At 48.3% G+C, this 25,042-nt stretch overlaps 1 protein-coding gene across 1 annotated transcript in view; it reads right to left on the reverse strand.

Moving 5' to 3' along the window:
- ALPL (alkaline phosphatase, biomineralization associated) overlaps positions 1-24,816 on the reverse strand; it is a 65,192-nt gene extending 40,376 nt beyond the window's left edge. Inside the window, exon 1 of the mRNA XM_069579115.1 lies at positions 24,614-24,816. The gene's annotated coding sequence lies outside the window, so the exon portion shown is untranslated. The remainder of the gene's footprint in view (positions 1-24,613) is intronic.
- Positions 24,817-25,042: the final 226 nt, after the last annotated feature.

Genomic DNA, 25,042 nt, shown 5'->3' on the forward strand with positions numbered 1-25,042 from the left:
CCCCTTTCCCACAAATCAACACCAGAGTAACAATAGAGCAAAACGTCACTAAGCCTAGGAGCTTGAGGAGGGAAGCGGAATCTCCTGGGGAGATGGAAGCGGGTGGTTAAATCGGTGTGTGCAGGGGGAGGGGGTGGGGACGCAGCAGCCAAGAGAAGGGGTAGGGCCTGGAGCGGGCGTGGAGAACACCGTAGAACAGATAACAGAATTTGAGCTCTGCTCTTGCCTTTTTGCATCAAGACTTCCCCAACACAACCCCTCCATCCCCTCTCCCGGCCCCCGCCCCCAAAACATGCCCACTTGCCCTTCAGAAATGAAAGCCAGCGTTCTCACTGGAACAGGTAGGGACCAGGCAGACGGCCCAAGTGTCTGCGGGAATAAAATCAGGGCCACGGAGCAGGCACTGAGGAACTGCAGAAATCAAGAGCGAACTCACAGTCACTCCACCAGCCCTTCTCTTCCAGACCTGGAGGTTGGAGGATTCTGACCTAGGCAGACAGCCCCCTCCCCTGGCTGATTCTTCCTAGCACTCAGAAAGTGAGGCTCAGGACTTCCCTGGAAATCCAGTGGGTAAAAATCCGCCTGCCAATGCAAGGGACGTGAGTTCGGTCCCTGGTGTGGGAAGATTCCACATGCCACGGGGCAACTAAACCCATGTGCCACAACTACCGAGCCCCCATGTGCCACAGCTGGTCCCCGGCTGCCACAACTAGAAAACACCTGGCACAGCAACAGACAAGCGTACTGGAGTGGGCTGCCATCGCCTTCTCCGAATGAAGACTCAGCACTGCCCAAATTAAACAAAGTTAAAGAAAAGACAGTGAGGCTCAGTCCTGCAGAGTTCGTTACTTGGTGGGGGTCGGGGGAGTTGTGATGCTAAACCCGGGGAGGAGCTATGCAATTCTGGCACCTGGGGGTCTCCACTCTGAGACTGGCCTCTCCTTGGGCTCACCCCGATGCTGACAGAGACCAGGGTCAGGCTTGGATTTTTACCCCAATATGCAGCACCAGACAGGCTTAGCTGAACGTCCCCTTCCCCTGAGGAATGAGATCACGGGTTAAAGCACAGGGAATCTGGGGAGCACATCGGCTTCCAAAGAAAAACAAACTGAGTAGAGATAGCACTGGAACTGGCCAGGTCCAACAGATGGATTTTAAACAAGAATTCTAAAACAAGCATTAGAAACACGTGAAAGAAATACGGTATTAGTGAAATAAAAGAGAATAAGAAATTGTTAAAGGACCCAGGTGGAAGTATTCTATATGAAAAACCAGTTGAAATAACAAATATAATAGGTAGAATGGATTATAGAACAGATACAGCATCTGAGCAATGAAATAGGGAACTGGGATGTCAGATGGAGGAATATCTCTAGGAAGAAGCCAGGAGGGATGAAGAAATAGAAAATCTGAAAGAAATGGTAAAAGACTGGTTAAAAGTTAAACACCAACCTCAATCTTACTCTATAAATTTGAAATGGATCATAAGCCTAATTATAAAAGTCAGACCTATAAAGCATTATCCTTCAATTAAAAATAAATAAAAAGCCAGAAGCATAAAGCTTCTAGAAGCTAACATAAGCAGATATCTTTGTGACTCTGGGTAAGACAAGGAGTCTTAACTTCATTTAAAAAATTGATAAGTTGGACTTCATCCAACATTTAAAATTTCTGCTCATCAAAAGATAGCATTGGGTTTCCCTGGTAGTCCGGTGATTAAGAATCCACCTTGCAATGTAAGGGACACTGGTTTCATCCCCGGTTCAGGAAGATCCCACACGCCACAGAGCAACTAAGCCCACAAGCCATAGCTAGTGAAGCCTCCATGCCTAGAGCCTATGCTCCATAACAAAGAATGCCCCAGGGTGCAGCAGCAAAGGCCCATCATGGCCAAACATAAATAAATTAACCTTTAACATAAACAGACAGCATTAAGAAACTGAATAGATAGACATATTCTGAAAAAGAATACGCACAATACACATAGCTTACAAAAGACTCGTATCCAGGAAATACAGAACTCCTGAAGCCGACAATGCTTCCCAGGTGGCTCAGTGGTAAAGAATCCACTTCCCAATGCAGGAGATGCAGGTTCGATCCCTGGATCAGGAAGATTCTCTGCAGGAGGAAATGGCAGCCCACTCCAGTATTCTTGCCTGGAGAATCCCATGGACAGAGGAACCTAGTGGGCTACACAGTCCATGGAGTGGCCAAGAGTCAGACATGAATGAGCGTGCACACAGGAAGTTCACAAGAAAATGGTTAACTCTTCCTCCCCAGCCCACACAAAGAGCAAGAGACTTAACCATTTCAAAAAAAAGAAGACACAGAAATGACCAAGAGCTCTAGGTACTCCACATCGTTATCAGGCAAATAAAAATTAAAACATCCACCAGGATGACTAAAACCAAGTCAACATGACGAAAATATAGAGAAACTCATGCTTGTGTAATAATCCTTTGAAAAAGTTTGTCAAGCAAACACGTACTTATGACACGATCCAGCAATTTCACTTCTAAGTATTTACACTCAAAGATTACAAAGTATTCAAAGGAACTTTATTCATGATATCCTGAAACTGGAAATAGTTCAAATATTCAGTAACTGAAGAATGAATGAACAATGGTGGTATGGTATATCAATACAATGGAAAACCACTTGGCGAAAAAAAAAGAGAGCTACTGAGGCAACAAACGCAGATAAATATCAAAAGCATTATGCTAAGTGAAAGAAGCTAGACATAGAAGAGTACCTGCTGTATGATTTCATTTATGTGAAACTATAGAAGAGGCCCAATCTAATCTATGGTAAAAGGACTGGGAACAATGATTGCAATTTGGGAGGAAAAATAGACCAGAAAGGGGTATGAGGAAACTTGATAGAAAATTTTTTAAAATCTTATTTTGGGGTTCTGTTTATAAGGTAATGTGATTGGTCAAAATGCTACATTGACTGGGGTGGAGGGTGGGAAAGGTCAGTTTTCATTCCAATCCCAAAGAAGGGCAATGCCAAAGAATGTTCAGACTACCACACACTATTGCACTTATTTCACATGCTAGCAAAGTAATGCTCAAAATCCTTCAAGCTGGGCTTCAACAGTATTTGAACCAAGAACTTCCAGGTGTACAAGCTGGGTTTAGAAAAAGGCAGAGGAACCAGAGATCAAATCGCCAACATCCATTGATCATAGGAAAAGCTAGAGAATTCTGGAAAAACATCTACTTCTGCTTCACTGACTATGCTACAGCCTTTGACTGTGTAGACCACAACAAATTGTGGAAAATTCTTCAAGAGATGGGAATACCAGACCACCTTACCTGTCTTCTGTGAAATCTCCATGCAGGTCAAGAAGCAACCGTTTAGAACCGGACACAGAACAACGGATTGGTTCTAAACTGGGAAAGGAGTTCGTCAAGGCTACATATTGTCACCCTGCTTATTTAACTTATATGCAGAGTACACCATGCAAAATGCCAGGCTGGATAAAGCACAAACTGAAATCAAAATTTCGGGGAGAATTATCAGTAACCTCAGATATGCAGATGACACTACCCTTATGGCAGAAAGCAGAGAGGAACTAAAGAGCCTCTTGATGAAGGTGAAAGAGAGTGAAAAAGCTGGCTTAAAACTCAGCATCCTGTCCCATCACTTCATGGCAAATAGATGGGGAAACAATGGAAACAGTAACAGACCTTATTTTCTTGGCTCCAAAATCACTGCAGATGGTAATTGCAGCCATGAAATTAAAAGATGCTTGCTCCTTGGAAGAAAAGCAATAACAAACATAGACAGTATATTAAAATACAGAGACATTACTTTGCCAACAAAGGTCCATATAGTCAAAGCTATGGTTTTTCCAGTAGTCATATACGGATGTGAGAGTTGGACCATTAAGAAAGCTGAGTGCCGAAGAGTTGATCTTTCCAACTGTGGTGCTGGAGAAGACTCTCGAGAGTCCCTTGGTTTGCAAGAAGATCCAATCAGTTCATCCTAAAGGAGACCAGTCATTAGAAGGACTGATGCATGTGCTCACTTTGGCAGCACATGTACTAAAATTAGAAGGACTGATGCTGAAGCTGAAGCTCCAATACTTTGGCCACCAGAGGAGAAGAGCCAACTCATTGGAAAAGACCCTGTTGCTGGGAAAGATTGAAGGCAGGAGGAGAAGGGGACGACAGAGGATGAGATGGTTGAATGGCATCACTGACTCAGTGGACATGAGTTTGAGCAAACTCTGGGAGATGGTGAAGGACAGGAAATGTTGGCATGGTGCTGTCCTTGGGGTTGCAAAGAATTGGACATAACTGAGCAACTTATAACAACGGATACATGCATACATATGGCTGAGTCTCTTTACTGCTCACCTGAAATGATCACAACATTGTTATTTGGCCATCAGTTCAGTTCAGTCACTTAGTCATGTCTGATTCTGTGAGTTTTATAGTTATTATGCTATGCTATACTGCACTACAAAATACAAAGGTAAAAAACCCCACAACACTGAACGCTTAAGATCTGTACATTTTATTGAATGAAATTATATATCAACAACAAAAAAAGAGAAATGAAATATAATTGCCAACATCTAGATATTAAGCGTTCCAGGAGAGGAAAATAAATCAAAGGAGGAGATATTGGAAGAAATAATGAAGATAACTTTGGAACTGGAGAAAGATGATAGATCTCAATTTGAAAGGGCCCCAAATACACCAAACAGGATGAATAATGAAAAAATGCACACTGAGAAATATTAGAGTGACTATCAGAATAAAAAAACATTCTCAAAATCCAGAGAAAAACAGATCACTTAAAGGAGTAAGTGTCAAATTGAATCGACTAAAGTACCAAAGGAAAAGAATCTGAACGGAGAATTTTATATCCAGCTAAATTGCCATTCAAATGTTAAATGTTTATACAACCCCCCAGATTTTTTGAAGTAATTATTAATACTTCAATAATAGAAACAAATTCCTCAGATGATAATAAAGATATATGAAAGCTGAGCAAATAACTTAGTAAAGTTTGGTGTTTAAAAAAAAATTCCCAGATCAAAGAAAAGAGTAAGATAAATATACATATATATATAGCTACAGTCCATAGGATCACAGAGTCAGACATGACTGAAGTGACTTAGCGTGTGCACAGACACACACACACGCACACACACACACACCTCAGAACTGAAAAATCTAGACAACTTTAACGTGCTGTCATGGGGGCTCAAAGGCCAGTCATTGAAGAGCTTAAGGGCTGAAAGGGAAGATAGAGACCAAGGGATAGGAGAAAATGCTCATCTTGTCTTTGAAGGCAAAGCTACAGCTGATAATTTTTTAAAGTAATAAACTATTAAAAGAAAAACAAGATAAGTTATAATGAAAAAGTAGGGTAGGAGAGACAAAGTACCCACACATTCTTTTCAGGAACATGCAAACAAAAAATTCATCCCATACCAGGCCACAAAACAAATCTCACATTTCAAATAGCAGGTCTTTACACATTCTCTGACCATTAACTTAGAAGTCAGTTTTTAAAAGAACAAACAATTCCCCCATATACTTGGAGATTTTTTAAAAGATTCCTAAATAACTCATACATCAGAGAAATGCTGGAGTTTAGAAATTAAACACTACTTAGCACCAACTGATGATAAAACATGATAAATCAAAAATTGTGCAATGCAGCAAAGAAAGGCTAAAAATTAACAAACTAAGTTTCCAATTAAGGAAATTAGAACAGAAACTCAAACAAAATGAAAAGAGATTATAAACAGCAAAATCAACAAAACAGAAAAAAAGAGATTAAGTTGAGAAGATCAAAGCGACTACTTGGTCCTTTAAAAAAGATGATAAATGAGGCAAGATTGCTTTTTAAAAATAAAGAGAGGGAGAAAGAGATAATACACAGTTATTACGGAAAAGAGAAATATAATAAGAAAATGCTATAAGCAATCTTTGCCAATAAGTATAAAAATGTAGATTAAATGCATACATTTCTAAAAATATAAATATATGCAACCCCATGGACTGTAGCCTGCCAGGCTCCTCTGTCTATGGGATCCTCCAGGCAAGAATACTGGAGTGGGTTGCCATGCCCTCCTCCAGGGGATCTTCCTAACCCAGGGATTAAACACAGGTCTCCCACATTGTAGGCAGATTCTTTACCGTCTAAGCCACCAAAGAAGTCCATATATTTATAACATACCAAAACTGACTCAAGATGAAATAAGAAGACTACATTTAAAAATAGAAACAGCAGGGTTTCCCTGGTGGTCCAGTGGTTAAGCATATGCCTTGCTGCAGAGTGACACATATCACCACATAACACAGCAGGAAGATAAAAGTTAAGGCTTCAAAGCAGAGATGTGAGTAACTATAGCAGCTACAAGCTCTTATACGCCCTTTCCTGTTTGCCCAATGACTTCCGACATTTTGTACAAGCACCAGTATGAGAGACACACAGCTCCGTGGAGAACAGAACCCAGCTCAGCAGAGTGAAGGCCCTCAGGGGCCAGGGCTTTCTTTATGGAGTTCTCTAAACTGCTGTGTTTGTTTGAAAATTTATAGCATAAAGTGTTGGAAAAATAAGTAAATATGCATTAGTTTGATTTACAAAATATAAAAAGGGAATCTGCCTTGCAGTGCCCCTGGCCCTGGAAGATCCCACACATCAGAGAGCAACTACAGAGCCCCGGCTCTGGAGCCCTCAAGCCGCAAATGCTGAGCCCAAGGGCTGCAGCGACTGAAGCGCCTGCACATAGAGCCCGTGGTCCACGGTGCGGAGCAATGGAGACCCCGCCTATAATAAACACATAAAAAGAAAGCAGGTATAGGAACACTCATAGGTGCTGCTTCTACACTAGCAAAACCTGAAAACGACCCAAATGTGATCAACAAGAAATTGACTAAAAAAAATTGTGGCAGGAATTCCCAGGCAATCCAGTGGTTAGGACTTGGCACTTTTTTCTGCCAAGGCCCTGGGTTCAATCCCTAGTCAAGGAACTAAATCTGCAAGCAGTGAGGTGGAGCCAACAATAAAATAAAAACTTTTTAAAAATTGTGGAATAGTTACCCAGTAGAATGTTACATAATAGTTAAAAAAAAAAGAAATATAGCTATATGCAACACTGGATCAACCTTGGCAATAAGATTGTGTGAGAAAGCAAGTCTCAGGAGATTATGTAAAGCATGCTGCTGCTGCTGCTAAGACGCTTCAGTCGTGTCTGTCTCTGTGCGACCCCATGGACGGCAGCCCACCAGGCTCCCCCGTCCCTGGGATTCTCCAGGCAAAAACACTGGAGTGGGTTGCCATTTCCTTCTCCATACACTTTCATAAAGTAAAAAATATATATATTTTTAATATGATATATATAACATACACATGTATGATTTTAAATACTACTCAAAAAAGTCAAAGAGAATGAGCAACTTTATATATGATACATGATCTAAATGTGACAATACTAATAAAATTACTAATGAAGTATTAATCAAAATTTTAAAATAATACTTTTAAAAAGCAAAAGAATGAGAAAGCCCAGACTCAGGATAGTGGTTATCCCACTTGAAGAAAGGTGGGTGGGGGAAGGATGGAGGAGCCCAGAGGAAGATGTAAGGTATTGGATGATGGCTGAAAGCCATTTTAAATTTATTTTTAATAATAAAATAGACAAGAGGGGACATACCTGGTGGTTCAGTAGTTGATAATCTGCCTGCCAAGGCAGGGGGCATGGGTTTGATTCCTGGTCTGGGAAGATTCCACATGCCACTAGGCAACGGAGCCCGTGTGTGTGTGTGTGTGTGTGTGTGTGTGTGTGTGTGTGTGTCCCATGCACGCACTTATTCATGTCCGACTCTGTGACCCCATGGACTGTAGCCCTCCAGGCTCCTCTGTCCATGGGATTCTCCAGGCAAGAATACTGGAGTGGGTGGCCATTTCCTTCTCCAAGGGATGTTCCCCACCCAGGGGTCAATCCCCAAGTCTCCTGTGTCTCCTGCACTCATTGGCAGGCAGATCTTTACCAGTGAACCACCTCGGGAGCCCAAATGAGCCCCCAAATCACAGCTATTGAGCCCACACACCCTAGAGCCCGCGCTTTGCAACAAGAGAAGCCACCGAAATGAGAAGGCCATGTACTTCAACAAAGAGCAGCCCCTGATCGCTGCAACCAAATAAAGACCATGAGCAGCAACAAAGACCCAGCACAGCCAAAAGTAAATAAATTAATTTTTAAAAACAGACAAGAGAGCCACTATGAACCAGTGACACATGTGCTTGAACAAGGGTCATGAGGACTTCACTGAAAGATCCCAGAGTCCGTAAAATAACTTAAAATAAAAATGCTAGGTAAATATTCACATTTTGACAAGTACTACAGAAAGAACTAAAGAGCCTCTTGATGAAAGCGAAAGAGGAGAGTGAAAACGTTGGCTTACCACTCAACATTCAGAAAACAAAGATCATGACATCCGGTCCCATCACTTCATGGGAAATAGATGGGGAAACAACGGAAACAGTCACTGATTTTATTTTTCTGGGCTCCAAAATCACTGCAGATGGTGACAGCAGCCAGGAAATTAAAAGACACTTGCTCCTTGGAAGAAAAGTTATGACCAACCTAGATAGCATATTCAAAAGCAGAGACATTACTTTGCCGACTAAGGTCCGTCTAGTCAAGGCTATGGTTTTTCCAGTGGTCATGTATGGATGTGAGAGTTGGACTGTGAAGAAGGCTGAGCACTGAAGAATTGATGCTTTTGAACTGTGGTGTTGGAGAAGACTCTTGAGAGTCCCTTGGACTGTAAGGAGATCCAACCAGTCCATCCTACAGGAAATCAGTCCTGGGTGTTCATTGGAAGGACTGATGCTGAAGCTGAAACTCCAATACTTTGGCCACCTGATGTGAAGAACTGACTCATTTGAAAAGACCCTGATGCTGGGAAAGAGGCAGGAGGAGAAGGGGACGACAGAGGATGAGATGGTTGGATGGCATCACTGACTCGATGGACATGGGTTTGGGTGGACTCCGGGAGTTGGTGATGGACAGGGAGGCCTGGCGTGCTGCAGTTCATGGGGTCGCAAAGAGTCAGGCACAGACTGAACAGAAAGAGCTGAACGCCTGTCACACCTCACTGACTGCTCAACAGTTTTGTGAGTGGGAGATCATTACTGTTCCCATTTTATGAGTAAACTGAGGTTCAGTCACTTGCCCAGGGTCAATCACATGGAACCCTGGTCACCTCCCTGAGCCTCACCTTCCTCCTGTCAAAGGAGGCAAGATAGACAACTTCCTTGGCAAAGAGGAAGTGTTTAATAAGTGTTTGCCTTAATTTAGAGGGGTTGCATGGGCATGTTGGAGAGGAACCAGTGGGAGGCTAGGGGACCCAGATTAGAGTCCATAATCTCCCTCTGAGATCTGGAAGGGTCCCCTTCCCTCTCCCTCTGGGCCTCAGCTCCCCGCTCTGTGCCTGGAGAGGACCGGTACGGTGAACACCAAAGGTTCCTGCTTTAAAAGTTTTCAAGGGGCCATCCAACAAACAGGTCACCCACCACCTACACACTCTGGCAGGTGCTGCTGGTTCTCCCAGAGAAGAGTCAGAGGTCTGCAAGCTCTGTCTAAGCCCAGCTTCTGAGGTCATCTCCTGGCCCCCTCCCCTGGCCACTCTGACCTTCTGTGCTCTGCTGTCTCCCCCCAGGGATTTTGCACCTCCTGTTCCCCCTGTCTGGATCACTCATCACCCCCAACCCAGGTCTTTGCCTGGCTCATGCCTCCTTCTTCAGGTCAAAGGTCACCACCTCTGAACCCAGTCTCTCACTACACCCCAGTCCCTATTTCACAATCCCGTTTCTTCTCTTCACAGTGCTCATCATTGGCTGAAATTAACCTAATTTTTATTTATTATTTATTTTTGAATTTTCATTTCATTTAAATTTTTATTAGAGTACAGAATCCCAGGTGGCTAAGTGCTAAAGAATCTGCCTGCCAATGCAGGAGAGGTGGGTTTAATCCCTGGCTCAGGAAGATCCCCTGGAGAAGGAAATGGCAATCCATTCCAGTATTCTTACCTAGGAGATCCCCTGGACAGAGGACCCTGGAGGGCTACAGTCCATGGCACAGTCATAGAGTCGGATGTGACTTAGCGATTGAGCGCACACACACATAGGTGATTCACAATGCTGTGTTAGTTTCAGGTGTACAGCAACACAACATTGTGAATCACTTATGTCTGTGTGTGTGCTGCTGCTGCTGCTAAGTCGCTTCAGTCGTGTCCGACTCTGTGCGACTCCATAGACGGCAGCCCACCAGGCTCCCCCATCCCTGGGATTCTCCAGGCAAGAACACTGGAGTGGGTTGCCATTTCCTTCTCCAATGCAGGAAAGTGAAAAGTGAAAGTGAAGTCGCGCAGTGGTGTCCGACTCTTAGTGACTCTATGGACTGCAGCCCACCAGGCTCCTCCATACATGGGATTTTCCAGGCAGGAGTACTGGAGTGGGGTGCCATTACCTTCTCCAATGCATGAAAGTGAAAAGTGAAAGTGAAGTCACGCAGTCGTGTCCGACTCTTAGTGACCCCATGGACTGCAGCCCACCAGGCTCCTCCGTCCATGGGATTTTCCAGGCAAGAGCACTGGAGTGGGCTGCCATTGCCTTCTCCGATGTGTGTGTGTGCTCAATCGCTAAGTCATGTCCGACTCTGATTATACATACACATGTCGGTTATACAGACACATATATCTACTCTTTTTAGATTCTTTTCTTGCATAGATCTTTTTTAGATTCTTTTCCCACATAGGTCATTACAGAATATTGAATAGTTTCCTGTACTATATAGTAGGTTTTTATTAGTCATCTACTTTATATATAGTAGTGTGTGGGACGGGGGAGCCTGGTGGGCTGCCGTCTATGGGGTCGCACAGAGTTGGACACAACTGAAGCGACTTAGCAGCAGCAGTGTGTACATGGATGGACCTAGAGATTGTCATACTGAGTGAAGTCAAAGAAAGATAAATATCATATATCATTCATGTATATGTGAAGTCTAAAAAAAGGGCACAGATGAACTTCTTCATGAAACAGAAATGAAGTCACAGAAGTAGAACAAATTTATGATTACCAGAGGGTAAGGGGGGTGAGGGATAAATTGGGAGGCTGGGGTTGACCTATACACACTGCTGTCTATAAAACCTAGCTTTACTTTATGGCCTGGCTTTTGCATTACAAAGGAGCTCCAGGAGGGAGGAGAGTGTGGTCCACTCCTGTATCTCCGCCTAGAACTCTGCATGCCTACAGAAGGTGCTAAAAAACAAAAAAGAATGATGCCGTCTCCTGCGGAATTGGTGGTCATCCCGCCCAGGGATTGGTTAGGTGGACTCCCCTGGTCCCACAGCTCTTAAACTTTCCTTCATCCCGTGCCACTGGGACTCTGTTTACATAACCATCTCCTCACACACTGGATGATCTTTGAAGGAAATACTAGACCAGGCTCATCTGTGAATTCCAGCACCCGGTCTTGGGCCGAGCAGGCAGCTGGGCTGAGGAAATGTTCACTGAATGAATGAACGAATGTTCTGCACCCATCTTCCCGCTTCCTGACTCTGCTTCCTCCTTTCTAGACCGACAGGCGCCAAGAGGTCACACCCAGCTGACAAGAAAGGCCACTCCAGTGTGAATTTCCTGAAGGAGGACAGTCCCCCCTTCCTCCAAGAGGAGCCACTCCGGACAGCGAGGTGACAAAGAGCGAGACCAGCCCTGCCTCTGTCACAGGAACCATCTGGGGCCTGCCCAGCAAAGCCAGAGAGACGAGGGTCTCCTGTCCATCTCAGCCGCGCGAAGGAGAGCAAGCCGTGGGACCAGGAGGCTGGCAGGCCTGCTCCGGAGCCCGAACGGGAGGCCTTGCACACTGAGCTCTGTCTGGCCATGGGCCAGTGGGGAAATACTTGATTATTCAAATCATGTAGCCACTCAAGAGGAAACGATCTGCTTCCTCCAAAAGCACAAACTGGGGCAGGCAGACCAGCCCAGGGACTTGGGTGTCGAAGGGGGAAATTGCAAAATTCTTGCACAAACCAGTGCGCTGAGATTTCCCACCCCAGGCAGACTCTGGAAACCTGAGATGGAAACTCAGGAGGGTCAGGCCTGAGCTCTGGACAGAGGCTCGGGCCAGTCCCCCACTGAGGATTCGCAGTGAGCAGTAGCTTCAGCCAGGCTGATTGCCTGCCCTCCTCCTGACCCTGGTTCTGGAGACAGCAGGACCTCCCTGCCGTGTCCCCCTACACCTGTTTGGTCCTGCCGTCACCCAGGAATCACACAGGGGTAGATACACTCCAAATCCTCAGCTCAGGCGGCCGGGGAGTATCCCGCAGTCTATTCCTGCTTTTTGCGCATTTCTTGCCTTGCCTCTTCCCTGAGTTGGATTCCAGAAGAACCTCCAGATTCAAGAAGAGTTTATGTGTCTGGCCTGCAGAGTTTTACCTAATATTTATGAAGTGATTAGGCGCCCACATTCCAGAACCAAGCTGCCCAGGTTCAAATTCTGGCTTAACCATGTCTGAGTTGCATGACTGTGGGCAAATCCCTTCCCTTCTCCATGCTTTTTTCACCTGTGAAAACTGGAATTGGAGTACCTACTCTGTGGGAAGTTTAAGAGGATCAAGTGAGAGCGTTCTCTGGCAGTCCAGAGGCTAAGACTCCACGCTCCCAATGCAGGGGGTCCATGTTCGATCCCTGGTCAGAGAACTAGATCCCACATGCCACAACTAAGAGTTCACATGTCACATAACAAAGATCCCATGAGCCACAACCAAAGAAATAAATAATTTCTTTTTTTAAATAGGACCAAATGAAAAAGGGTATGTAAAATACTTAGCAGGCTATACGTGGGGGATTTGGCAAATGACAGCTCTTAGTATTACTAAACAAATTAAGATTGTTCGGAGGCTGGCCTGAATCTCTGCAGCAGACATCCTCAAGACAGACCCTTTTGCTCTCACCAGAGCCAAAACCAGTCGGCTCAGAGCAGGCTGAGAGGCAGAGGGGAAAAGCCCCAGGCTCTGGCTTGAAACCCCAGCCCCACCACTCATCAGCTCTGCAACCCTGGGCAAGTTACTTAACCACAATGAACCTGGTTTCTGCCTCTATGTACTATAAACCAGAGCAGCACCTCCCTCAGAACTGTCACGACTCTTCCCCATCAGGAAGGATGCTAAGCCCTGCTGCTGTCCACTGTGAGCAGTGCCCAGGGAATTATGGAGCTGACACGTGCTGGGACTGCCCCAGGCAGGGGTGAGGTGATAGCCTGGCTTCCTTTTCTGGAAACTTCTGTCTGGACCCAGGCTTCGGATATGATGTGGGGAAGGCTCCCCAGGAAATAGTCCACTCCAGGGACTGTGTAATACCAGTGCGGACCCTGACACAGGCCCGCCAGCCAGCAGTCAACCCTGAACACAGGCGAAAGCGAACTGACCAGCAGGAAACTTCGATAAGCCTTTCCTTACAAAAGGAGGCGGCCAGACGCCGTAGCTGGAAGGCCAGGCTGCACATGCCAGGCTGCCATCACCCAGACAAATGAGCTCATTTCTCTGCTTCCTCCTCCGTGGGGTGGGGGTCATCACAATTCTCACCCACTAGGAGGATTAAAGGAGTTCCTACACCTGACGCACTTAGAGCAGAGTCTGCCCTGCAAGAGGCGTGAGCTGACGCTGTTACAGTCATTCATGACTGTTTTCCCTTCTTCCACGAAGGCTTTCTCAGCTTTCCCAGCAGACCCAGTTTCCTCCTGCGGGCTTCAGCACAGGGCAGGATCCGCGCCTGTTACACGGATGGTGATCACAAGACCTACCATGTGCTCGGCACCCTGTTAAGCATTTTTTTTTAATGTTTTTATTTCAACTGCCCTGGGTCTTCATTGCTGTGCACGGGCTCTCTCGAGCTGCGGTGAGCGAGGGCCGCTGTTTGTTACAGCACGTGGGTTTCTCCTTGCCGAGGCTTCTCTCGTGGAACACGGGCCTCTAGGAACATGGGCCCCGGCAGTTATGGTGCGTGGGCTTCCCTGTTCCTCCACAAGTGGAATCTTCCCAGACCAGGGATCGAACCGGTGTCCCTGCATTGGCAGGTGGATTCTTTTCCGCTACGCCACCAGGGAAGTCCTGTGTTAAGCATTTTATATTCATGGAGATGTTTCTTAAGCAGGGGGCAGAACGACCCCTGGACTCACCTACTACTTATGACTATAGCTTCAGGGCAGGGCATTCTGTGCTATGGAAAGAGCTTTGGGGAAAGTGGTCACCAGTGTCCATAGACTGGAATACATGTGTCCTGGAAGGTATGAACATATTTGCACTTGGTACTGACTATGTGACCTAGGAGACATTACTTACATTTTTTGGAGCTCAGCTGTGAGGATAAGTGAATATATATAAGTAGAGCACTTAAAACAGAGCCTGATTCATGACTTATTTAAAGCAAACATCTATTGATATATGCGTCAATCACTCCTCCAAGTACCTCTCATAGACATGTGGGGAAACTGAGGCACAGAGGCATTATAAGGTCTTTGTTCCTAAGGGATGTTATTCTCTGCAAGAATTCACTCATTCATTCACCATATATGTATTAAGTGCATACAGGATGCTTGGTACAGACATTGTAGTACATACGGTACAGATAATAGATTCAGCAAATGGTGGCTGTTCCTGGCTTCAGGCTATTTGTCACTGAGGGTACATCTGTGAACAAGTTGGACAAGAGGATTGGTCAGAGGTGTGACGCTAGGGAAACTCACACCTGACTAAGGTCTGAGCCACCAATAGGGAAACTGGCTCGTCCTGCTGCCAATCACTGACCAATCACTGATGATTATGAGCTGATGTCAGTGGTAAAACAAGAAGATGCAGACATGGGAAGGGCAGCCAGGCTCAGCCTGAAGCAGCAGGTGTCAAACCCAGCAGGACAGCGTTTCCAGCTTTCCGCATGCGAACCAAGCCCGCCTGGGCTGTGGAAGCCCCTGCCAGGTGGGGCAGCCTTTTAATACATGAACGTCACTAGACACTTGCTGGAGGCAGGTACATTGTTAGACACTGGGATTCACGAATGACTCAGATGGGGTTCCTGCCCTCCAGAAACTCATGCAGGGCCAGACACTATGAGGATGATCAGATTACAAAGGGCTAAAGATTTCCAAGCAAGATCTAGAAAAGCAGTGACGATGCCAACTGGTGACACAGTCAGGGAAGACACTGCAGAGGCGGGGACAGCGGGTGCAAAGGCAAAGACGTGAGAGGACGGAGACGCACCTGGGGAAAGAGCACAAGGCTGGGATCCCAGCCTGAGGCCGAGGACTGGTTCTGCCGTCCGCTCGACCTGAGCCTGTTTCCCTTCTGCAGGTGAAGATAATACTTTATCGGACTGTTTCCAGGATTCCCTGGGCTCATGAATAAGAAAGAGCTTTAAAAGAGGAAAACATCTAAGAGCCTGGATACTGAGGTGGGGGAGAATCAAAGTGACTTATCCATGGTCCAAAGGCTGATTAAAACAGGAACTCATTTTGGTTCATCCAGGATACAGAGTGGGTAACTCAGCCCCACCTCAGCTGCAACACGCCCATGTTTCCACCTCCTGACCCAGGGATTACCATCTGCACCATGTGACCCCAGACCAGATTTCCTGACCCCAAACATGGAGATGCCACTTGTGCTCCTCCCGTGTGTACACGGATGGCTCTGCAGGCAGAAAAGCGCTTTCCACAGGTGAAAGCACGCCACAGTCACAAAGGACAGACGGTGATGGCGAGCAAGGAGGAGTCGGTACGGAGACTGAACAGGGAGGGGAGGCAGCTAAGGGCTGTCTGGATGGGCAAACCCCAATCTCAGCAACTCCACTGGTTCACCAGCCGAGGAAACGCGGGCCTGTTGTTTCACCTTCGAGTCATTTCCCTCCCTTGCAAAGTGGGCTGTTAGAAGGATTAAAAGCACAAACGTATAGAAAGCATTTAGCTGAGTGGCTTGGTGCCTAACAGATATTCAGTAAATGCTAATAACTCCTCATTACTATTCTACTACTACGGATATTATTATGGAGGGTGGGGGAAGGGGTGAGTGAAACTCTTTCCAAGAGGGATCTGAAACCAGCCTCTTTCTTCTCAGTCTTAACAAGCCTGGGCTGTGACCAGCCCCAGAAGCCCACCATCCCCCACCCCCCGCCTTCTCTGAGGAGTGGACAGGGACACAGCTGGGTGCTCCTTGGCAGGTCTCCACCCCATACCCGAGGTGAGTTCTGGGGCAGTCTAGCTCAGGGCTCCTCCAGCTTTCCCAGACCAGGAAAGAAAGATTAAAGAGCATAGCGACCAGGGCACCACCCTGGGCATGTCCCTTCTCGTTGCTGTTCACACAATGCCTAAATCAAATTTGGTTCAGGATGTCTTTCTATTTGGTATGTACCAACTCTACTGAGTGAATAATGGCTGCCTGGAGGACTGCGTTTAGAAGGGACCTGAGGTTTAGAAGGAAAGAGAACAGTGGTTGATTAATAACGTCTGACATGTATAGGCCCAGAGAGGCAAGGGAACAGTGGTTGATTAGTGATGTCTGACATGTATAACACAGGAGAGGGGGTGGTATGCATGCCAACTATTGGCCACACGTGAGCTAGAAAAGTCCTAACACTGACTCCCTGAAACAAGCCACAGTTGTCAGGCAGGGTAACCAAAAGCCAAGGAGGGGAAGAGACTTGCCCAAGGTCACATAGCTTGAAATGGCAGGGCTGGGATTCGAACCCAGGCCCCTCTGGTTTTTTGAGGATGCTGCCTGCTAAGATCGTTACGTCCTTCCTCTTGACTACAAGAGGGGATGTCCAGGCCAAAGCCCATTGTTTGGGAGAACAGAAGCCACTGCCCAACCAGGAGTGTGCCTATGCTGGGTCCCCTCCCTCTGACACGGCCCACCCCAAATGACTCTGCAAACCCCAGAGACAGATGGTTCTACTGAAAACGGATATATACAGCAAGGGCTTGTATCCAGACGAAAATCTGAATCCAGACGCTAATCTGATGGAAGGCATGAGACCTAAATTTGAGTCTCATCGCCACTTTCTAGCTGTATGACCTTGAGAAAGTTACTCAGCTTCTCTGAGCTCAAGTTTTCACCTCTATAAAACTGAGAGGATAACAAGTTAAATGAGGTCATTAAAAGTGATTTGCTCAGATCCTGACCTGAGCAAAGGTCATGTTAAGACCTTAAATCGGGGGTCCTCAACCTCCAGGATCTAACGCCTGATGATCTGAGAGGCAGCTGATGTAACAATAATAGAAATGAAGGGCACGATACATGTAATGCACATGAATCATCTGGAAACCATCACCACCGCCCCTCCCACCCTGCCATCCACGGAAAAACTGTCTTCCACGAAACCAGTCCCTGGTGCCAAAAATGTTGGGAACCACTGCCTTAAATGTTAGTTGGAAGGATGAGGTCAAGGGGGAAAATTAAAACACACAGCATTTTCACAAAAGTGAACTCAAGTGATGAAGGCGAGAGGTCAGATAAGCTGTTGAGAAGAATCTATTTATCTCTGATTACCTTGATAGGCTAACTGAAGTTGAAATATGAATTACTAGATTTGATGATTTCAAAATAAGGAACCAAACTCTTCTAGGAAAATAGATTGTGTCATTCATACCACAAAGAAGGAAGCAGCCTTGAGTGGGTGGATCGGCAATGGTAGGAGATGAATGTGTGTTTTTCCCACTTCCCAGCAGGGTGATTCTGTGCCTCAGCTTCCTCATCCGTAAAGCGGGAATAATTGCACCTGCCACACAGGGCTGCTGTTTAGATAAATGAGCGGTTCCAGGAGAGGCGCTAAGCGCCACCGGGCACGGCAATGTTAGCGGGTGTGTGTGTGGGTGGCAGAGGGGACCTCGCCGAATTAGGCAGAAAAGACACGGCAGCTATCTAGGTGCAAAGGAGTGAAGGGAGGGGGGTCTCAGAGTCAGCTGACACACTTTCTAGCCAAAACAGTGGCAGGTGAGAAAGTTATTAACTCCTGTATGTTAAGAGGCCGGTGGAGGAAGAAAGATGAACGATGCTCAGAGAGGCCGCGCCTGACGCAGCTGAGTGACAGTCAGCCTAGAGGACCACAGGACAGGGACCTGACCACCTCAACCTGAGAGCTGCCGGTGTCCACGCTGTTTTTCTGTGGACAAAGTGAAAGGTCACTCAGAGAAGGCAAGAACTTGACTTAACAGAAAGTCACATGGCAGATCCTTCTAAAGGTGGGACTTACTTTTTTCAGATAAAAGCCACCTAAACACTTTTTTTTAAAGAACATCAAATGTTTCCTGGGCTTTGCCTGGCAGCTTGCAGACCTGGCTAGGTGAAATTCATCCGCTTGAATCACAGACTGAGATCTGGGAGGATGAGAAGGCTTCTCTCGGACGAGCCTGGGGTCAGCACCTCACCAGAGGGTCGCTAAAGAAACAGCCTTCATCGCCCCTCCCCTCTCTCCCTTCCCAGGTCAGGGCAGGGTGACCGAGGCACCAAGGGGAGGGATTTGGACCCAAGATATCCTGTTGGAGCCTCAACTGCAAAACAGCAGGGTGTGAGGGACAGGGGAGGTTCAAGGATGATGTGGAAATTGCATGGTACCCAGCGGGTGCTCACAAAAATGCTACTTCCCGCACAAGGTCATTCCTGAACTCCTCTGCGGGTGCAAGGACCAGGGGCCCTGTGGCTACTATCAGGAATCAGGGCTTTCCCCGTTCACCTTGTAACCCCCAGAGCAGTTTGCTTGTGGAGACCTTCTAGAATCTCAGCTGCCTCCAGAGTCGCTAAGTTGTGTCCAACTCCTTGCAACCCCTGGCTCCTCTGTCCATGGGATTTTCCCAGGCAAGAATACTGGCAAGGATTGCTGTTTCCTTCTCCAGGGGATCTTCCTGACCCAGAGATCGAACCCACCTCTCCTGCATTGGCAGGCGGGTTCTTTATCACTGAGCCACCAGGGAAGCCCTCCAGAGGGTTTACCAGGAGCTTTAACCACGAGGCTTCACGGCTTTCCTCACTGTTGAGCTCAGACATGGCGATCTGGAGATCTGTGCTGCAGCTGTTATGCTGCCTGTTACCCGTGGGCCTAGGCCCCTGGAGAAGGGAATGGCAACCCACTGCGGTATTCTTGCCTAGAAAATCCCATGGACAGAGGAGCCTGGTAGGCTACAGTCCATGGGATCGCAAGGAGTCAGACACAACTGAGCAACTTCACTTCACTTTAGACCCCCAGAAAAGGGGAAAAAACAGACCACTGTGGCTTCAGAGTGCAGGATGGTGCTTCCTGTCTGTGAAGTATCACCAGTGCACAGGGCTGTTGGGAACACTGGATGTCAACGGAGTCCCTTCCCTGAGGGGCTGCGGAATCTCTAGTCTGAAGCACCCAGGGTTGCCTGTCTCTAAGGGGGTGGACCCCAGGCCCAGCTCCCTAAGGACCAACAGGCTGATGCTCGGTCAGCCCCCGAACTCTCGAGCCCTTAGCCCCTTTCCGGGACCAGCAAAGCAGGAAGAGAGTGCCCTCGTCCTGGCTGACATGTTCCAGAGATGCTGCCAGGCCTCGGAAGAGGGGCTGGGGTCCGTTATGCCCCACATTCCACCCCCGAGCCTCGTGATGGCCAGCCCGAGCCACATGCACCTAGCTTAGAAATTGCAGACTCAGAAGGCAGGCCGGGAACGGCAAAGCGACGGACGGGCTGGGTGTGAGAGCAGGGCACAGAGGGGACTGTGGTCAAGAGGACGGACCAGCTGCTGGCCACGGTGGCCAGGCCGGGATGCAGCCCAGCGTGGCCATATCTTTTGATCTTCCCAGAGAAACCAGAACCCTTATTTTTATGTGAAACGAAATCACTTGTTTTCACAACACCAACAACTAAATCCAAGTTTTAAATCACTGCAGGAGTCAACAATTCCCCTACCCCCACCCCCTGCTGTCCCAGGAGGGCAGTTTGCAACTGACCTACCATAACTTCAGCCACAGATGTTTGAGGACCAACTCAAATTGAATCAGACCCATGCCAAGTCTTAAGGATGTCCCAAATCCCCAGCTCATGCCCTTCAGCCATCCTGGGATACAGACACGGACCCTGAGGCTCAGAGAGGGCAAGTGACTTGCCCAAGGTCACACAGGCAGGGTAGCACCAGTTCAATGGCTTAACCTCTGTCCTGAGTTGCAGATTTTTCCCACCAACTCACACCATCTGTATCCTTTCCTCAACAATTCTTTTTTTTAAATATTTCAATAATTTTATATTCCAAATATCTGTCATTATTTTTTGAAGAGTCTTTATGTTCAAATTCCACATATTTAATCCATTATTAAAATGTAAAACTATATTAACAACATTCGTTTAAAAATTTTATATGCTTGAAGACTCTAAGATCTCCTTATTTTTTGTCTCTCTGACCAGAGACATTTTTAGTGGTAATATTTTTTAGTATCTTTTCTGTATCACCTACTATCTACCCATCAATCATGTTCGTTGCTTTCCTCCAAACTGTCTCCCTGCCCCTCATTTTACCAGCAGTTCTTTCTTTTAAAAAATAGATATATATTGAAGATATGCCTTGGAAATGACACACACCAAAATCAAGACAGTGGATACTTTTCAGAAAGGTCATGGGAGACCCTGGGCAAGCCCTTATTCTCTCTGGACGTCAGTCTCCCTGGTCTGCAAAGTAGCCAGTTGACAGAAGCAGCCTTTAAATGCCTTCCGACTCTGAAATTCTAGGCATCTATGAGGTCTCTTCTGCAGCCAGTACTTTGTGGCCTCAGATGAACATAAAATAGTAATAATAATAATAATGGGGAGGACAAGTCCACGGTAGCCAGGAAGGAACACTACAATTTTTAGTGAAACTTGACTCTTAGTTACTGGAATTCAGAAAGAACGATGTAAATACCCAGGCAGTTTAACCACCATCCGACAGTTAAACAAAAACACATCTGGTTTAACTTCATTTTCCTCAACTCCTCCCCAGCTCCTGCATCCCCTACCCTCATCTCGAATTTTACCCCTTAATTTGAGAAGTCAAATTAAATGCAAACAATTGATTTCATGCCACAGTGAGGCTGAGAATTCCAGCATGGAAAACTTTAAGCATGATGTTTTTCTGGGAGCAATTAGGAAATGTTGGGGGATGGCATGAGGGGGTGGAAAAATAGGAAGACTGTTCTTGAATGTTTTTTGGACACTGAGCATCAGAGAAGAGTTGCCGGATGCCTACTAGGAACCCAGCACTTGGAGAGGTCAAGCGAGTTGCCTCAGGTCACACAGCTAGGATTGGAACCCAAGGTGCCAATCCGAAAGCCATTCTTTGCCTCCTGCTGAGGCCTTTGTAAGCTATATAGGGCCTTCCCTCTGGCCCTCATGGATCACCTGGCAGCAGCCGAAAAATGTCTCAGAGAATATTAACTTCTCAACAACAACCTCCAACAGTGGTCATTTCCAACTGAGCCATTCAATGGTGAAAAACCATTGTAATCTTGCCAACCCTTCACAACTCTGCAAACTGTGTATTATTAACCCATATGACGGATGATTTCCTCACCTGAGGCTCAAAGAGGTAAAGAAGCTTGTCTAGGGTCATATGTCAGTGCTGGGAATGAACCTCCAAGCTACTTACTGCCCACAGCTGCCCTCTAAAAGCAGTCCTGTGGACTGTAGCCCGCCAGGCTCCTCTGTCCATGGGATTCTCCAGAATACTGGAGTCGGTCGCCGTGCCCTCCTCCAGGGGATCTTCCTGGCCCAGGGATGGAGCCCACGTCTCTGATGTCTCCTGCATTGGCAGGCAGATTCTTTACCACTAGCGCCACCTGGGAAGCCCTCAAAAAAGTAAGGACATCTCTTAAAAAAACCCCAAAATACACACTGCACAGCCTAGCCAGCCTGCAGATGACGAGGACCACGACGTAGCACTGGAAAGCTGAGTTTGCATTCCTGTGGCCACGCGGAGATTTTGAGTGCTGGTCCTCAGCCCAGCTTGCTCACTCTCCCCGTACTGTCCTCTTCGAGCTCTGAGTTTTGTGTTAATAACTCCAGCTGGACCTATTCAAAGTGAGCACTCTGAGCTGTGCCGCTGGATCCCACCCTGGATTAGGAGGCCTCATCCCCAAAGACATATACAATACCAAGATCACTGGAGCTGGTCCCCAGAGCTCCAGCCCCAGCTCCCCAGGTAGCATCTCTTGTTCTTGAACAAGTCACCTCCCTTCTCCAGGCCAGGTTTCTTCATCTGCAGGACTGCGTCCAGTTTGCAGAGTTGGTCGGCTATGTAAGGACAGGTAGGGCCTGAGTATGGTTTCACCTCATTTCAAAGCTGGGACACATCCAGGCAGAAGGGATTGTGGCGGTTAAGTCCCATGCCTGTTCCCAGCACCGAGCTTCAGGCTCCTGGCCAAGGCTGAGTCTAGGATAATAGGAGGTGGCATTTGACTGTGAGCAAGGCAGACACCGTGCCACTCGACAACACAGCCCATCGGGGAATGGGCAGGGCCTAGGCAGTGGGTGACAGGTTTCCAGGGTTCGGAGCCGAGACAAAACCCTACACTCCATCTCAAGTTTGCCACTGAGATTAGAGCTGATGAGAGCCAAAATTTTCTTAAGCACAGGCACCAGCTCAACACTCTGCATACGTTAACCATACTATTTCCTAAATCTCAGCTAAAAGGAGGAGACTGGGGCATGACAGGCAACAGAATTTGTCCCAGGTCATACAGCTAGGTTGCCTTTTCCTATTAGTGAAAACCAAATGTTGGCTGATCCGTTTTACCCATGTTACTGCCTGTTAGTCTCCTTCCTTGTGAATTGCTTGATTCCTTTTCTAAAGTGTCAGTTTCAGAGCCTAAAAAAGTTTCGTTATACAGGTGTGCAGATGTCTGTGTAATTTATCGCTGCATTCCCAGCACCTAGAACAGGGTTTGGGGCATTAATAAATGTTTGTTGAATGGAGACGGCGTTTTGTTTCTGCCCTCAGTTCAGTTTTATTGCTCACAACAGTTTTATGAGAGAGGTACACTCCCTTATCTTACAGGTGAGGTCACGGATACAGACAGGGGTCATCACTAAAGCCTACATCTCACTCCAGGGGCTGGGAAGTTGGGAAGCCTGGTCCAAGCCTCGTCCAACCTTTTCTGCTTATGGAGTTCAGATGTATGAAGTTCAGGAAGAGAAGAGGAGACGGAGAGACAAGAGTGGAGGGGAGTGGACAGACGAGTGGGTGACGAGGGGAGACAAGAGTGGGCAGGGAGTGGAGGCTAGGGTGGGGAAGACACCCTGGGGAGGTCTAACGATTGGAAGAGGACAGGTCTAGGGCATGGGGGGAGGCAAGACTGAGCACCAGAAGAGCCAGAAGGAGGAACCAAGATCTTTGCGTAGAAGTAGCAGGGGCATAAGGCTGTAGGTTTAGAGTCTGGCTTCATATCCTGGCTTCAGACTTGCTTAACTTCTTCAGGCCTCAGTTTCCCTGTTTGTAAAGGAGATGATGCATGTCAAGTGTTGGAGCCTGGCACCCAGTAGGTGTTCAACAAATGGTTGCTGTCAACTTTGCTCACACCCTGCCTACCAGGGAAGCCGGGCCCACCTGGAAGTCTTCCCCCCGCACCACCCCCCCACCCTCCCCAGCCCAGAGGCCCTTTCAGGCCAGAGAACTGCCCCCTCTTGAGATCTCCTCCTCCACCCACAGGCCGCTGTAAAGACCCCTCCCCCAGCCCCATTTTGCATTGAAAAAGGGTCTGAAGAGACAATGCGGGGGAAGGCTGGAGCTCAGCTCAGCTACCCGCCCCACTAGCGTGACCAGGCTTTTAACCCTTTCTTATCCAGACGAGTTGCAGGAACCCACCCCGGGCCAGCCGCTCACCTGCCTACGTCCATAGATGGATCGCAGCAAACTCCCCCAGCTTGGGGGGCTCCAGAGCTCGGCCCCAAGGCCGCTGCGCACCCCCTACAACTTCCAGACTTCAACACGCCGGATGTCCGTCCCCCCCGCCCCCCTCCCAGCCCCGCTGCGGCTCCCAGACCCAAGTGCCTCCCTCTCTGTACTGTTCCCAGCTCCGGCCCAAACTACTTTCGGAGCCCACCCAGGAAGACCAGCCCCCTCCCCTGGCGGCTGTGCCAAGATCTCGAGACGGCTAGATAGCTGGCAGTTCTGGGGTGGGCAACCCGAGTCTCTTGATCGCGGACCAAGGGGGCGCCGTAGAAGCCGCTCAGCCACAGGGCAACGGGAGGCGGTGCCGAGACCGAAGATGGGGGTCTCAGGCAGCGGCGGGGAGACCCCAGAGCTGCAGCGGCCGACTCGAGCGCAGTCAGCCCGCCTCGCCGGCTCCGCTGGGGCCACGTCCACTTTCTGGGCCCGCCCAGTGCGCCCGCCGGGAGCCGCGGATGCGCGCGAGCGCGGGAGCGGGACAGGTGGCTGGAGGTTCCGAATGGGCTGCCTTGGGCGGTGTGGGGGGGGGAGCGGAGGTCCCGGCCTGGCCCCTGATGTCCAGCCTCGCCGCCCTCTCCCGGCGAGGGGAGGATGAGGAAAGGGGGCCTGGGACCCTCCACATCCCGGGGGTCCTGGAGAGCCAGGAACCAGCTTCGAGTCTTTACCTGCTCAGAGTTCGTAGGCGAAGGTCTGTCCCGGCGCAAGGGACGCGGGGTCGGTGCTCTGGGAGCGCGGACGCGGAGGGGCGGGAGCGCAACACTGCCCCGGCCAAGTCCCCCGCGGGCTTATAAAGGCGATCGCGGGGCTCGCGCGCGGCCGGGGCAGCCCTCCCCGGCCCCCGCCCCCGCCTCCACCCCCGGCCCGGGCCCCGGCCCTCCCCGCCCCCGGCCCGCCCCCGGCCCGGGCCCAGCCGGCCGGTCCCGCCGCGAGGCCAGCGCGCCGCCTGCCGGGCAGCGGGGCGCCCTCCGGCTTCCTGAGCCCCGGCTCGGCTCCCGCCCTTGCGCGGGGTTGGGGCGGGCGCTTCCCAGCGAGACCACGCTCTGTCCTTTCTCTCCGCGAGCTCCAGCTCTGATTCCGTCTGTTTGGGGTTGTCT

The sequence above is a fragment of the Ovis canadensis genome, chromosome 2 (assembly GCF_042477335.2).
Source record: "Ovis canadensis isolate MfBH-ARS-UI-01 breed Bighorn chromosome 2, ARS-UI_OviCan_v2, whole genome shotgun sequence".
Lineage (NCBI taxonomy): Eukaryota > Metazoa > Chordata > Mammalia > Artiodactyla > Bovidae > Ovis > Ovis canadensis.